Here is a 15,926-nt window from a genome sequence, read left to right as displayed (position 1 = left end):
TCCCCCGGGTGGGCCGTGTCGTCTCGGCGCGCTTTCTGGGTGGCCGCGACAGGCCCCGAGCGAGACAGGGCCCTCGGCCAAGGGGAGCAGGTGGGTCTGCAGGGCTGCCCAACGTCGGTCAATTCTCAGGAGCCTTCTGCCCAAACCAATCCCGGTTTGGGCAGTAGGCTCCTGAGAATTGTCCGGAAAACGCCCGGCAAACTCGCTTCGGCCCACACGACTGCAGGGCCGCTCCCTGGTCCTAGCCTGTCATCACGAGCAGTCGGGTCCGAACGCACCAGTAAGCCCTCCGGTAGTCAGGATCTGGTGAGGCCGACGCCTCATGCTCCTCAGCCTCTGGGGGTCCCCTCCCTGACGCTATCCGTTGGGGCAGGGCATGCACTGAGGCCCGGGTACGACCCCGGGCCTGCTTCCTCAGCCTTCAGTTTCCAGGGTCCTGTCCATCGGGGCCTCCATCTGGGGAACCTTGAGTAGCGCGCCATGACTCCCCCTCGCACCACGGTGCAAACGGTGCCTTTCGGCCCTTCAGACAAGCCTTGGGGCGAGAAACCTTCGTGCCCCCACTGAGGTCAGCCCCATCCTTGGGAGCCCCGCCGCGCGAAAAGTCGGAGGCAGAATCCCGGCCACCACCCATCCCTCAACGCTGCTCCAGGAATGATCCCCTGCACCGCGGCCCCCGGTTTGGCCACGTCGTCTCGGCGCTTTTTCCGGGTGGCTGCGACAGGCCCCGAGCGAGCAAGGGCTCTCGGCCACAGGGAGCAGAGCGGTCCGCATGGCTGCCCATCGCCGGCCAATTCACACGAGCGTTCTGCCCAAACCGATCCCAGTTTGGGCAGAACGCTCATGAGAATTGGCCGGAAAACGCCCGGCAAACTCGCTTCGGGCCCGCATGTCTGCAGGGCCGCCCCTTGGGCCTGGCCCGGCAGCACGAGCGGTCACGGCAGAATGCCACCAGAAAGCCCTCCGGTAGTCAGGCTTCGGCGAGGTCGATGCCTCCTGATCCTCAGCCTCCTGGAGTCCCCTCCCTGGTGCTGTCCCTTGGGGCTGGGCCTGCCCCGAAGCCCAAACACGAAGCCATGCCTGCTTCCTCAGCCTTCTGTTTCCAGGGTCCTGTCCCTCGGGGCCTCCACCTGGGAAACCCTGAGTCCCGAGCCACGACACCCGCTCCCACCCCTGAGCAAACTGCGCCTTTTGGCGCTTTGAACAAGCCTCGGGGTGAGAGAAACCTTCGTGCCCCCACTGAGGTCAGCCCCATTCTTGGGCTCCCGGGTGGCCCGCGTCATCTGGGCGCATTTTCTGGGTGGCCGCGACAGGCCTCGAGCGGGTAAGGGCCGTCGGCCACAGGGAGCAAGGTGTTCCGCCGGGCTGCCCAATGCCAGCCAATTCTCACGAGCTTTGTGCCCAACCCGATCTTGGTTTGGGCAGAACACTCATTAGAATTGGTGGAAAACGCCCGGTGAACTCACTTCGGGCATCCCACATCTGCTGGGCCGCACCCTGGGCCTAACCCAGCATCCCGAGGGGTCTCGTCTGAACCCCGCCAGAAAGGTCTCTGGGAGGCAGGCTCCAGTGAGGCTGATGCCTCCTGCTCCTCAGCCTCTGGGAGTCCCCTCCCTGGCGCTGTCCGATGGGGCCGGGCCTGCCCCGAGGCCCGGGCACGAACCCTCGCCTGCTTCCTCTGCCTTCCGTTTCCAGGGTCCTGTCCCCCGGGACCTCCAACTGAGGAACTGTTAGTCCTGTGCCACGACTCCCCCTCCCACTCTAGTGCAAACGGTGCCTTTCGGCACTTCGAACAAGCCTTGGATCGAGAGAAACCTTCGTGCCCCCACTGAGGTCAGCCCCATCCTTGGGCGCCCCAGCCACCCGAAAAGTTGGAGCGGACACCTGGCCGCAATCCATCCCTCACCTCTTCTCCGGGAACGCTCCCCTGCACCGGGGCCCCGGAGGTGGGCCTCATCGTCTCTGAGCATTTTCCAGGTGGCTGCGACAGGCCCCGAGCGAGAAAGTCCCCTGGCCACGGGAAGGAGGGCGGTCCACAGGGCTGCCCAATGCCGGCCAATTCTCACGAGCGTTCTGCCCAAACTGATCCTGGTTTGGGCAGAACGCTCATGAGAATTGTCCAGAAAATGTCTGGCGAACTCGCTTCGGGCGCTGCACTTCTGCAGGGCTGCGCCCTGGGTCTGGCCTGGCATCCCGAGCAGTCGGGTCCGAACCCCGCCAGAAAGGCCTCCGGGAGGCAGGCTCCGGCGAGGCTGACACCTCCTGCTCCTCAACCTCCGGGGGACCCCTCGCTGGCGCTGTCCGATGGGGTTGGGCCTGCCCCGAGGCCCAGGAACGAACCTTCGCCTGCTTCCTCCAGCTTCTGTTTCCAGGGTCCCATCCTTCGGGGCCTCCAACTGGGTAACCCTGAGTCCCACGCCATGACTCCCCCTACCACCCCAGTGCAAATGGTGCTTTTTGGCACTTCGGACAAGCCTCGAAGCGAGAGAAACCTTCGTACCCCCACAGAGGTCAGCCCCATCCTTGGGCGCCCCAGCTGCCCAAAAAGTCGGAGGCAGACGCCCGGCCGCATCCAGTCACTCAACTCTTCTCCAGGAACGTTCCCCTGCGCCGGGGCTCCCAGGTGGGCTGCATCGTCTCGGCGCGTTTTCCAGGTGGTCGCGTCATGCCCCGAGCGAGAAAGGGTCCTCAGCCTCGGGGAGCAGGGCGGTCAGCAGGGCTGCCCAACGCCGGCCAATTCTCACGAGCGTTCTGCCCAAACCAGCATTGGTTTGGGCAGAACGCTCGTGAGAATTGGCCAGAAAATGCAGGCAAACTCGCTTTGGGTGCCACACATCTGCAGGGCTGCCCCCTGGGCCTGGCCCGGCATTGGAGCTGTCGCATCCGAATCAGGCCAGAAAGCCCTCTGGGAGGCAGGCTCCAGTGAGACCGATGCCTCCTGCTCCTAAGCCTCCAGGGGTCCCCTCCCTGGCGCTGTCCGATAGGGCTGGGCCTGCCCTGAGGCCCGGGTACAAACCCTCCCCTGCTTTTCAGCCTTCTGTTTCTAGGGTCCTGTCCCTCGGGGCCTCCAGCTGGGGAACCCTGAGTCCCTCGCCATGACTTCCACTTCCAACCCAGTGGAAATGGTGCCTTTCGGAGCTGCAGAAATGTCTTGGAGAGAGAGGAACTTTCATGACTTCACTGTGGCCAGCCCAATCCTTCGGCGCCCCATTGGCCCCGGAAGTCCTAGTTGGACGCTTGGCCTCAACCCCTCCCTCTACTGTGCTCCTGGAAAGCTCCCTTGTGCCATTGTCTCAGCGCGTTTTCATGGACGCTACATGCCACGAGTTTTAAGGGACCTCGGCCACAGGGCCTGGGCAGTCCTCAGGGCCGCCCAACTCCAGCCAATTCTCACAAGTGTTCTCTCCATGTTGATCTCGATTTTGGATCAGAAGTAACCTGGTCTTTCTTGTAAACCACCCCCACCCTCGTTGGTCTCCCTGGGCAGAAACCCAGATTCTGCTGCACTGCAGGACCCATTTCCTGAAGTCAACTCCAAGGGGAGCCCTCTCGGCACTGGCAGATCGGAGCAGCCATTCCCCAAGGCCATAACCCTAACCCTAAGTTCCGTTTTCAGGTTTCCTTCTACAGGGGCCTGTCCCGCTAACTCTCTGGCTTAGGAACCCTGAAGTCACACCGTAGGAGTCCGCCTGCCACCTAGGAGGTTACCAGTCTGTTTGGAGATGCTCGGGGCTGTCAGAGCCAGTGAAAAATTGCGTGTCCCCATGAGTACTCCCCCACATTCTGCTGTCCCCCCCGGAGCATGATGCGCCACCTGACCACCATCCTCAACTCAGCTCCTCACGGATCCAACCTCCCGATCAGCAGTTCGGGCAGGCCACACCCCTACCTCAGCTCTCCTCAGGGACCCCTGTCAGCTCTAGGCAGACCTGGAACTCCCTTGCCTGCTGAAAAGCTCTGGGATCCCCTCTCCTCCTTCTTGATTGACATCGGCCCAAGGCTTCCTTGACAAAGGGGGAAGGCTACCTCCTGACTGCTTAACACCTCCTTTCCTCTTCTTCCTTATTTCTCTTCACTTACCTTTGTACCTGGGCAAACTGGAAGGAACATATCCATGGAACATGGACATGCTCTGACATCTGAATCTTCCTGGCAGCTTTCTGAGGGCTCCTTATGCAAACAGAATCTAGTGTATCATAACACAGTGTGTTTGCAAATGATCAAGAGAACAAGAGAGCAAAAATCACTCCATTTTTACCTCCCTCTTCATGAAGTAGAACATGGTCTTCTTCTTTCCTTCCTTCACTTCAATTCCAATTCATTTCCATGCAGTGTTCATTCCTTTGCTTCGAGGGAAGGATTTCATGATTCCTTGCCTGCACAGAACACCCAGAGCTCATCACAACGAGTGCCCTCCCTAGGAGCCATCACTCATTGAACCCTTCCCCTCCACACCCCTGCTCTCTAGCTGCCCTCGGTTGGTGCTCTATGTTTGAGTCTCTTTCCTCATTGACCTGTCTTTCTCCCCTCACTATGTTCATATTTTCTTTCTGAAATTCCATAGAAGTCAAATTATAGGCTATTGGTCATTTCTTACTGATATGGTTTTGCTAAATCCACTCTAGATCCATCCACATCCTTGCAAATGGTAAGATTTCTTTCTTTTTGAACCTGGCTCCTAGTCCATTGAGAATATGTGGGAGATTAGATATCTATTCTCATATATATTTATATATATACATACATATCACTCATCAGCGAATGGACATTGGGACTCCCTCCATCGTTTCGCTATGGTTGATAATGCTGGTGTCCTTATCACGGTGCTTGTACCCCACTGAACGTGCATTTTTGTGCCCTTGAGGGAAATACCTAGGAGGGCAACTGCTGGATCCTAGGGTTGTTCAGTTCTTAGCTTTCAGAGGAACCACATGCTCTTTTCCAGAGTGGCTGCAAAAACCCGCATGCCCACCGACCAGTTCAGGAACGTTCCGCTGGAAGCAGAACATTCCCTGCCAGCAATTTCCTAAGGAGGAAACAGAAAACCTGGGGTATAACATGACTCAGAGAGCATCCTACAAGCAGCCCCAGAAATTCACCGCAGGGTTCCTGACACTATGCCCTGTGATGCCATCAGAATGCCTCTATTCAGTGGAATTCCCAGACTCTCCTTCTGACTTCACCACCCATGAAACTGCAGAGAAAGGATGCCATGACCAACTCTAGAGGGTCTACTGAGTGAAACTAGAAAGTCAAGCTTCCTTTTTCAATCGTCCAAGGCTCCTTGGATCCTTTTGAATGTTCCCTCTGCCCTCATTGGAACTCTTTTGATAAAAAAGACTAATCCATTAGGATACATCACCTTGGACAAAGGAGAAGCCATCCTCCAAGCTTCCAGCTGACCACAAACAGCCACTTCACTCTAGATGCTGGCCATTCCATCATAGCCTAGGACCTATGGAATACACACTGTTAGATGAAGGAATGCCTTCTAGATTCCAAACACACACCGAGTCTATCTCATCTTCCCTTTCAAATCCAAGGGAGTGCCTAGGAAAGAGATGTTCCAAATAACTTTGTGAGCCAAAAATAAGCAGAGAAAATGAGATTCCCCTGCCAGGTGCTCCCTGCAGGGAAACTCAGGAACCCTAGCACCCACTCTCCATTGCTGACGGCTGCATTCGTGTGACCTTTTGGCTCCACTGAAGATGAGAGAAAACCCAGGATGTTTGGAGTGAAAGAGAAGTTTTACCTCCCATGCTGGCATGGATGTGCCACTGTGCCCCACGGGCCTGCTATTTTCTCTGAACGCTGACGTCCTGAGACAAGCTGCATGATGGACTCAGATGCTGATTTCCAAACTTCAGGTCTCACGGATCCAGAGTAAAAAAGGGTTGTCAGGTGCAGATAAATAGGCGCCTCCCACCTAAAGCCTACACACCTACTCTGATTCCTGGGAGAAGGAGAGACACATACTTGTTTCCTAAGTAGTCATTCACTTCCTTCTCAAGCCGGCCAATGCCCTTGTCCTTTTTGGAGAAGCAAATACTCTTCCAAACAGACACTCAACTCCTTGGTTCCAAAAGCACCATGGGTCAAGTTTGGTTCCCCCAACTCCAGACCCCCACCAGAAGGACCCTCCTGAACCATCCTGACAGCACATTCCCATCCAACCTGGGGCAACGGGGAGCAGTGCTGACTGAGTGGAGGCCTGGCTCCAGCAGTTCTTAGCACCACTCTTGAGCCTGGGGAAACAGAGAGTCTTCAGCTCAACACTCCGTCCTGTCAAAACAAGCTGCAGTGCCTCACGTTTCAGGGTCTCTCACCCAGCACCTCACCACCGCCCTCAGAGCCAGCAGGCTGTGTGGTCTCCTCTCCTGGTGTGTTTCCCATGGCAGCTCTGCGCTGCCTCCATTGGTGGCAAGCAGCATTGCACCCTTACTATGCTCTCTGGCACCAGAGCTCACCACGCCCTCCAGTGGCGTGAATCGACACTGCCGAGCCTTCCACAGACTCCTAATGCAGCTCCCAAACCCTCCACAGGTCTAAAGCCACACTGGCACTGTCCCTCCAGATTGGGACCTCTGGGCCACACCCCACGAGTCCGCCTGCCACCCAGGAGGAAACCATGCCATTCGAAGCTATGTAGAAGCCTAGGAATGGAGCAACCCTCATGCCTCCCTGAGGACACTCCCAACCTCAACGCCCCCCCCACCAGTCACAAACTCACAGCCTGACATGCTTCCTGACCACTGTGCTCAACTCAGCCCCCAGGGTTCTCGCCTCAGCCCCAGCAGTACGGGCCAGGATACCCCTAAGCCCTAGCCCAAACCCTAGTTTGTATTTTCAGGCTTCCACGCCCAGAGATCTGGCCAATGACCACTCCAGAATGGGAACCACTTGGCCACACCTAAGGACTCTGCCTGCCATCCAGGAGGAAAGCCTTTGGTTCAGGGCTTCCCAGAACCCTCAGACTGCAAGAGACCTGCATGCATTCCTGAGGCCACCCCCTCCACAGATGGTCCACATGACAAAAAATCTCAGAGCTTGAAGTGCCTCTTGACCCCCATTCTTGACTCAGCCCATAAGGGAACCCGTCTAAGTACCGGCAGATTGGGTCTGCCATTTCCCTAGGCCCTAACCCTAACCCTACAGAGCCTTTCATAACTGCGTAAAACCCTCAGAGGGAGAGAAACATTCATGCCAAAACTGAGGCCTCCCCAACATTTGGCGCTACACCGGGCCAAACAGTTGGAGGCTGACACCAAGCCACAAGCTCTACCTCAACTCTTCTTCAGGAAAGCACAACTGCAGAGGGGCCATCGGTTGGTCAGCATAGTCACAGCCTGTATTCTGGATGGCCACGACAGGGACCCGAGAGAACACTCTCCAGTCTACAGCAGTCAGTGTGGTGTGAATTACTGTGCAATGCCGGCCACATCTCACGAGCATTCTGCGAAATCGATATCACTTCAGGAGGAAAGCTGGTGAGAACTGGCCGGAAAATGCCCGGCAAACTCGCTTCGGGCACCACAGGTCTGCAGGGCCACCCCCTGCGCCTGGCCCGGGATTCCGAGAGGTCTTGGCTCAAACGCTCCCAGAAAGCCCTCCCTGAGTCAGGTGCAGGCGAGGTCGTAGCCTCCTGCTCCTCAGCCTCCAGGGGTCCCCTCCCTGGAGCTGGAAGATGGAGCCTGCCCTGAACCTACACCCAGACCCTCACCCTCACCTGCTTTTTCAGCCTTCCATTTCCATGGTCCTGTCCCTCGGACCCTCCAGTTGGGGAACCCTGAGTCCCGCACCAAGAGTCCACCTTACACCCAGGCAGAAATGGTGTCTTTCAGAGCTGCGGATAAGCACACACCGAGAGAGAGAAACTTCATGCCCCCACTGAGGCCAGCCCCAACCTTCAGCGCCCCAGCCGCCTGAAAAGTTGGAGACGGACGCCCAGCCACAACCCCTCCCTCAACTCTGCTCTGGGAAAGCTCCCCTGAGCCTGCACTGAGGCCCCCTGTGGGCTGCGTCGTCTCGGTGCATTTTCCAGGTGGCCACGACATGTCCCGAGCAAGAAAGGGCCCTCAGCCACAGGGGACAGGGCGGTCCGCAGGGCCACCCAATGCTGGCCAATTCTCACAAGCGTTCTGCCCAAATCAATCCCGATCCAAATCGGATTTAGCGAGAATTGCCAAAAATCCCCAGTGAACTTGCTTCCTGTGGCACGTCTGTAGGGCCTCCACCTGGGCCTAGCCCGGGGACCAGAATGACCACAGCCCGAATCCTGTGACAACGCCCTTGACAAGTCACGCACAAGGGAGGACAAGCCCCCTTGCTTCTCACTCTCTGGGGTTCCCACCCCAGTGCTGGCGGTTTGGCCGTGCTATGGCCTCAGGCACTGGACCTAACCCTTGGATGTGTTTTCAGTGTTCCTTCCCCAGGGGCCTGTCCCTGAGCCCTCCCACTGGGGAACCCTGAGTCATACCCCATGAGTACATCTGCCACCCAGGAGGAAACAGTGCCTTTTGGACCTGCGGAAAACCCTCAGAGGGAGAGATACCTTCATGCCCCCCTGAGGCCATCCCCAAACTTCGGCGCCACGCCGGGCCAAAAAGTCGAAGGCTGATGCCCAGCCATGACCCCTCCCTCAACTCTGCTCCAGGAGAGCTCCCCTGCACAGGGGCCCTCAGGTGTGCAGCATTGTCTCTGCGTGTTTTCCCAGATGATCTCGACATGCACTGAGCGAGAAATCGCTCAAGGCCATGGGGGACAGTGCGGTCTGAATGGCTGCCCAACGGAGGCCATCAATGTCAATTTGGGCACAAAGCTCATGAGAATTCGCCGGGAAATCCCCAGCGAACTCGCTTCCTGCGACACAGGTCTGCAAGGCCTCCGCCTGGGCCTGGCCCAGGATCCTGAGTTGTCGCGGCCCCAACCTGGTGAGAAAGCCCTCAATGAGTCAGGTGCATGCACAGCCAACACCTCCTGCTACTCAGCCTCCTGGGGTACCGACGTAGGCCCTGGCAGATGGGCCCTGGCACTAGATGGGCCCACCCCTAGGCCCTGGCACTAACCCTCGCCTGGTTTTTCAGTCTTCCTTACCCAGGGTCCTGTCCCTCAAGCCCTCAACTGTAGGAACCCTGCAACACACCCCAGGAGTCCTCCTGCCACCTAAGTGGGAACCATGCCATTCGGAGCTGCAGAAAACCCTCAGAGCGGGAGACACCTGCATGCCTGCCCCCCCACCAGGCCATCCACCACCATCAGCGGGAGACTGGGCTGATATCTCAGAGGCTGATGCCCAGCCAGTACCCCTTCTCCAACTCTCCCCTGGGAAAGCTCCCCTGCCCTGCAGCCCTTGGGGGAGCCAAGTGGTCACAGCCTGTTTCCCAGGAGGCCTCAACACACACCGAGTGAGAGAGGGCTCTATACTACAGGTGACAGTGGGGCCCAAATCGCCCCCCAACACTGGCCAATTTTCATAAGTTTTCTGCCCAAATTGATGTCGATTTGGGCAGAAAGCTCATGAGAACTGGAAGGAAATCCCCACTGAACTCCCTTCCACGGTGGGGGCCTTTGCAGGGGCTGCCTGGGCCAGATCTGGGGTCCCACAGGATATCGCCTGAGGCCTGTGAGAAAGCATCTAAACACCAGGTGCACACGTGGCCTGGATTGCCTTGGAATGTCAGCCATACCCACCCACTACTCAGCACTCCAGGGAGCCCGCCTCCGCACCGGCAGGTGCCCCCAGGCCCTAGCCCTAACCTTGGGTTGGGATCTCAGGCTTCCTTCCCCAGAGGTCTGTCCTTCAAGCCCTCCAGACTGGGGGCCCCTGAGCCATAAGGCAGGACTCCACCTGCCCCCAAGGAGGAAACCATGCCCTTTGGAGCTGTGCAGAACCCTCAGAATGGAAGAAACTGCATGCCCCCCTGAGGCTACCACCAATGTCTGTGGACCCCTGGCCACAAACCCGGAACCTGATGCCCCTTCTGACAGCAGCCCTTCATTACCCTCCCTGGCAATCCCACCTCAGTAACCACAGATCTTTCCTGTACTCCCAGACTCTCATGGGACTCTTCATGGGGCATATTCTGGGAGCAAATGTCATATCAGAGCCACAGAAACTTCTGGCACTGGTTATAATGAGACTCTGGGATGTCAATGGAGTCCCAAGCCATAGGCCAACTCAGAGTTTGTCTGCAAAGACACGGTTGGTGGGAAACCCAGATACTGACAAAGAGTAGAGGAAGATGGAAAAAGATAGCCTTTTCCATTGTGACTGCACATGTGGCCTAGACCAGGCCCATGCCAGTGCCACAGAGGGCCCAGGAAGCCAGGTGCTCCATAACATTGCTGAGGGCTCAATCAGACTCATCCTGAAGCCCACACATGCTAGATCATCCACTAACTCAGGAGAACCCTAAGTGTGCTCATGGTCTTGGCCTGAACAAGATGACCATCCATGTGGTATATAACCTGCAAGATATACCCACCAGGTAATGGGGACTGACTCAGCCAAACAATATCTACATGGATTTCAACCACAGACAAACGTGTTGTGGGAAGCTCAAGGCCTCCAGAAACACGAGTGGAGGGAGGGAATTCCTGAGGCCTTCATTGTTGGCCAATTTCACTATCATCTTTTTTTATTTTCAAGTGGTGGGGCTGGGGTCAGGCAGGATAGATGTCAATGTCTTCCCACTCTGCCACTGGAAAAGAAGAGCCCTCTCCTCCATCATCCATCATGTTACTGATCTGGGGTGTGGGAAACTACCACCCATGGGCCAAATGGACCTCCCCCCATATTCTCTCAATTGAGTGTGGAACATTAGTTATGGACGATCTGATGCAAGATGTGTCCTTGATCTGATGAGTCCATAACCACAATGCAAGTGTCGAGTCATTGTCAGAGACACCACATGGACTGCAACAACAAACAGAAGGTCTTTACAGAAGACTTTCTAGAAAAATCTATGCCGATCCCTATCTCAAAGATCCTAGGATCATGTCCCTTCTTTGAGTAGAATGTAGTACCTTCTGGGTCAGATCTAGTTTCTTCACCCCCAACGGCAAGGACTTCCATCCTTTTAGCCAGAACACCATCTCCATCTTCCTCTATTGACACCTTGAATGGCACATCTACAGGTCTGCTGCCCAATGGGAATTCACTGTCATTTCCAGGGTAGTGATGCTCAGAAACGGAGGTGTAAGTGTGAGCTTGTGAGGGTGAGCATGGGTTTCCTCTTTGGTAGCCACAGTGTGCAAGGAGAATACAAGACAGCAGCGTGCTTTCTGTCCCACAGGAACGTCCACACAATGTGGTTGCATAGTGATCTCAGAAAGAAGCCACCTTCATAGAACAACCTTCATCTGGGAGGACTCCCATGTCTCTTGCCCTGGACACTAGGTTCCACTGTGGCTGGGGGCACACAGAGGGATAGATACTCCCCTGCCCTTTGGGGTTTTGAAGGATGCCTACTGTTCCAGGACAAAAGATCCCAAAACCATTCATCCGCCTGTCATCCAGCCAAACATCTGTGAGAGAGATCTACCCCAAACAGACTGGACATCTACTCACAGAAGAATGCAATTACTCTGATTCCTTACACCATACAGACACATAAACTCAAAACAGTTTCAAGACCTCAGTGGAAGACTTGAAACCATAGAAATCCTACAAGAGGGCACAGACAGTAATTCTTGACATGGACCAAAGCAACATTTTTCTGTCTCCTGAGGCAAAGGAAATAAAAACAAAAATAAAAACTGGGACTATACCAAAATAAAAAGTTTCCCCCCAGCAGAAGAACTAGGAAGAAATAAGTAATAATAATAAGACAACCTACAAAAAGGGAGAAATATCCATGCAGTAAAAGGATAGTGTCCAAAATATGTGGAGTGGATAAAACTCAACACCAAAAACCAAAAAATCCAGTTAAAAAATAACCCAAAGACATTGTTAGGGTTTGTGATCAAAGGAACGAGACTGATATAAAGCGAAAATCAAACAAAGCTTTATTTTACACCAAGCATCAAAAATCAAACTGACTGGTAGGGGCCATTTCTTACAAAGAGACGACAGTGATGACCCCGACAAGGTCACTCCCAAGAAGGCCGCTCGGGATGAGGCCGCTCTGCACGAGGCTGCTCCACAGATGAGGCCACTCTGGACGAGGCCACTCCGGACGGGACGAGGCTACTTCCAGGATGAGGCCGCTGCTGATGAGGTTGCTCCCCAGACAGGGCCACTCCCCAGACAGGGCCACTCCCCAGATAGGGCCGATCCCCAGACAGGGGCTGCTCTGGTGAGGCCACTCCCTAGACAAGGCTGCTCCCCAAAAGAGGCCACTCTGGAGGAAGCCGCTCCCAGGATGAGGCCGTTCCCGATGATGAAGAGGCGATGACGACAGCAACGATGACAAGGAGGATAACAACCCCAATGACACAGACTCTGTTCCCCATGATGCCACTCTGACAAGGCTGCTCCCCAGAGGAGGCCACCACTCCGGACGAGGCCGCTTGCCGATGAGGCTGCACCCTAGACGAGGCTGCTCCGGACGAGGCTGCTTGCCAATGAGGCCACACCCCAGACAAGGCCGCACCAGAAGAGGTTGCTTGCCGACAAGGCCGCTCCGGATGAGGCCGCTCAACGACAAGGCCGCTAGACGACGAGACCGCTCCCCGGAATGACACCATTCCCACGAGGTATCTCGCCCCGAGCCATGATTCTGGGTGGTGAGGCCACTCAGGGCAGGGCCGAGGCTTGGGGCAGCAAGGCCCCTCGCGGCGGGGCTGCGGCATGGGGCCGTGAGGCCGCTTGTGGTTTGGGGTCGCGAGGCTGTTCACGGCGGGGCCACTCCTCTGTGGTGGCGATGCTGCTGGTGGCGAGGCTGTAGGCTGTTCCCCGCGGCGCCGCTGCCAAGGGTCGCAGTTCCAGGTGGCAGGGCCGCTGGCGTTGGGGCTGCTGGCAGCTTGGGACCACTGGCAGCTCCAGGCCGCTGGCGTCGGGGCCGCCGCCGGCTCTTACAGCTCTTACAGCTCTTACAAGAGCTCTTACAGCTCCTACAGCTCTAACAGCTCTCCTTCTCTCTCCGACGACTCTCCTTCTTCTGCTCCCGCTGACTCTCCTTCTTCTGCTCCTGCCAACTCTCCTTCTTCTTCCTTCTTCTGCCTTCTTCTTCCTCCGACAGCTCTCCTTCTTCTGCTCCCAACAGCCTCACAGACGAACCTTTATGGGGGTGGTTGAGCCCCGCCTACACACAGGTGGCCAATTGAATTCCAATTCACCCCAGTGGATATACACGAGTCCCACCGATTGGATGTCTCCACCCGGCCTGCCCCTACATCCGGGGTCCACAGGCAAGTTCCTCTGGGAGGGGTAGGCCCTTACAACATGAACAGACATTTCTCCAAAGAAGAAATACAGATGGCCAATGGTCCCATGAAAAGATGTTCACCATCACCCAAGCTCAGGAAAATGCAAATCAGAAGTATAATGAAATATTAGCATATACTGTCAGAATGGCTTCCATCGACAGCACAAGGAACAGCAGGTGCTGGGAGGGTGTGGGAAAAGGGGAACTCTCGTGCACTGTTGGTAGAAAAGCAACCTGCTGCAGCCACTGTGGAAAACAGTATGGAGGGTCCTCAAGACATTACAAATAGAGCTACCCTAAGATCCAGCAACCACACTACTGGGTATTTACCCAAATCATATGAAAAAACAATAACTCAAAAGGATACATGCACCCCTATGTTTCTTGCAGCATTATTTACAAAATCACAATATGGAAGCAACACAAGTGTCCATTGATAAAGTGCTAAATGAGCTGAGAGGTGTGTATACACACACAGACACACAGATACACACAGTGGGATATTACTCAGCCATAAAAAGAATGAAATATTGCCATTTGCAGGCACATGAATGGATCTAGAGAGGATTATCCTAAGTGAAATCAGTAAGTCAAAGAAAGACAATACCGTATGATGTCACTCTTGTGTAGAATTGAAGAAACAAATATACATAAATAAAGGAGAAAAAAGAGACAAACCAAAATACAGATTCTTAACAACAGAGAACAAACTGATGGTTACCAAAGGGGAGGTGAATGGAGGGATCAGTGAAATAGATGAAGGGGACTAAGAGTACAATTTTCTTGATGAGCAGTGAGTAATATGTAGAATTAATGACTTATGCTATTGTACACCTGAAACTAACATAACACAGTATGCTAAACTCGACTGGAATTAAACAATAAAAAAGATTTTTCTTTTAGTAACCTACTTGAAAAAGCTTTGATACACAATGTTCATATGCCCTACTTGGGAATATTTCCTCATAAATATTTATTCATTCTATGCCTCGAATTCAAATCTCACTAAATTCTTATATTTTACCTGTTAATTCTAGCCCAGAGGAGCCATGGTCCCTTTTCATCCAGGATCAGCACCTACGCATTCAAAACTGTGAAAGGAGAGAAAGATGCCGTGTCATAATCCAGAAAGCTATTTTTTTCTGTTTTAGTATGAGATGGTCACAGAGTGTGGCACAGGTTTCAGACCTGGTTTGTTCTCTATCCTGGATCACTAATTCAGTGGTCATTACTTGAATGCATTTGGCTACTAGATTTCCTGTGGAAGAGCTTGTTTCCAAGCACATCCATGGAAGACACAAAGGTGGGTGGGCTCAGTGCGTGATAAGAAGAAGGTCAAGTACAGACCAGGGTACGATCCCTCCCCTGATCCAGGAACTGCCATGGGTTCGAGTATGGGAGACAGAAGCAACGGGAAGCCACCAAGCTCACCAGCTGGATGCTGGAGGCACAGGTCAAGGAATCTCATGATGTGGGGTGTGGAGGCAGCTCTGAGCTACCTCTGGGAGGGAGGTGGGGAAGGAATAAGAAAGAGAAACTGCCTGCCCTGGTCCATGCCACCTGCCCACCACTCCTAGCACACATCAGTCTACACTGCTGACACAGCCTGAGCTCAGGATGGGTGGGCTCGGGTCCCTCAGCACTCAGTGGGGCAGCTGGATCCAGGGCTCAGGGACATGCAGAGGGAGGTGGCAGGGAAGGCTGCCCTCTGAGGTCATCCCCTCTTGGAGCAGAGAGCCCTGCATGACTGCTGAAAACCCACTGAGAGGTTTTAAAGACATGCTGTGGATGAACTCAGGAATGGAGAAACAAAACAATATTGGTTTTTAAGGTAAAAGCTGTCACCTGAGGAAGTACCACAGCTTCCCTGAGGAGGGCTGGGGGAGGGCAGGCCAGGCTGAAAAGGAGGGCGTGGCTTTCCTGATTGGGAACCTGCAGCCTCCTACCAGGGCAGGGCATCTTCCTCACCTCACAGGGACCACAGTTCCATCAGGGGACTGACAGAGCTGCCTCTTGAGAAGGCTACCCTGGCATCAGCTTGCACAAGGCAGAGGATGAGGGCCAAATGGAGGGAGGGCAATACCCCGGGGGGCCATAGGGCAAGAGCAGAGGCTCATGACCATGAAGATGATGAAAAATAGGAGGTGGTAGCATAGGAGTCCCTGGCATGAAAGTGCCACTGGCAGAGTGTCCACAGCTACAGCGACTGGGTGCCTACTGTGCCAGACATGGTTCACTTCAGTGGATTCCAGTTTAGTGCTGACCACAACCCTAGGAAGTGTGCACCACCACTGCCCTCCTCTCCCCATGTTGCTGCTAGGAGTCACAGTCACCAGATCCCAATCAGTGTTCATGGAAACCGAGCACTAACTCCCACCACACACTGACCCTCTGGTGGTGGGCCAATGTGACTCTTGTGTCTGGCCAGAGACTGCTGTCTACCTGTCTCCACACAACTCAACAGACAGGAGGGTGTCCCTGAATTCCACAAGTTCTGATGAGACAGACCACAGGCCCCACTACCCCAGCCACCACTAACACCCAGTGGGTCACTCGGGA

This window comes from Lutra lutra, chromosome 1 (genome assembly GCF_902655055.1).
Source record: "Lutra lutra chromosome 1, mLutLut1.2, whole genome shotgun sequence".
Lineage (NCBI taxonomy): Eukaryota > Metazoa > Chordata > Mammalia > Carnivora > Mustelidae > Lutra > Lutra lutra.
This window is presented reverse-complemented; position numbering follows the sequence as displayed.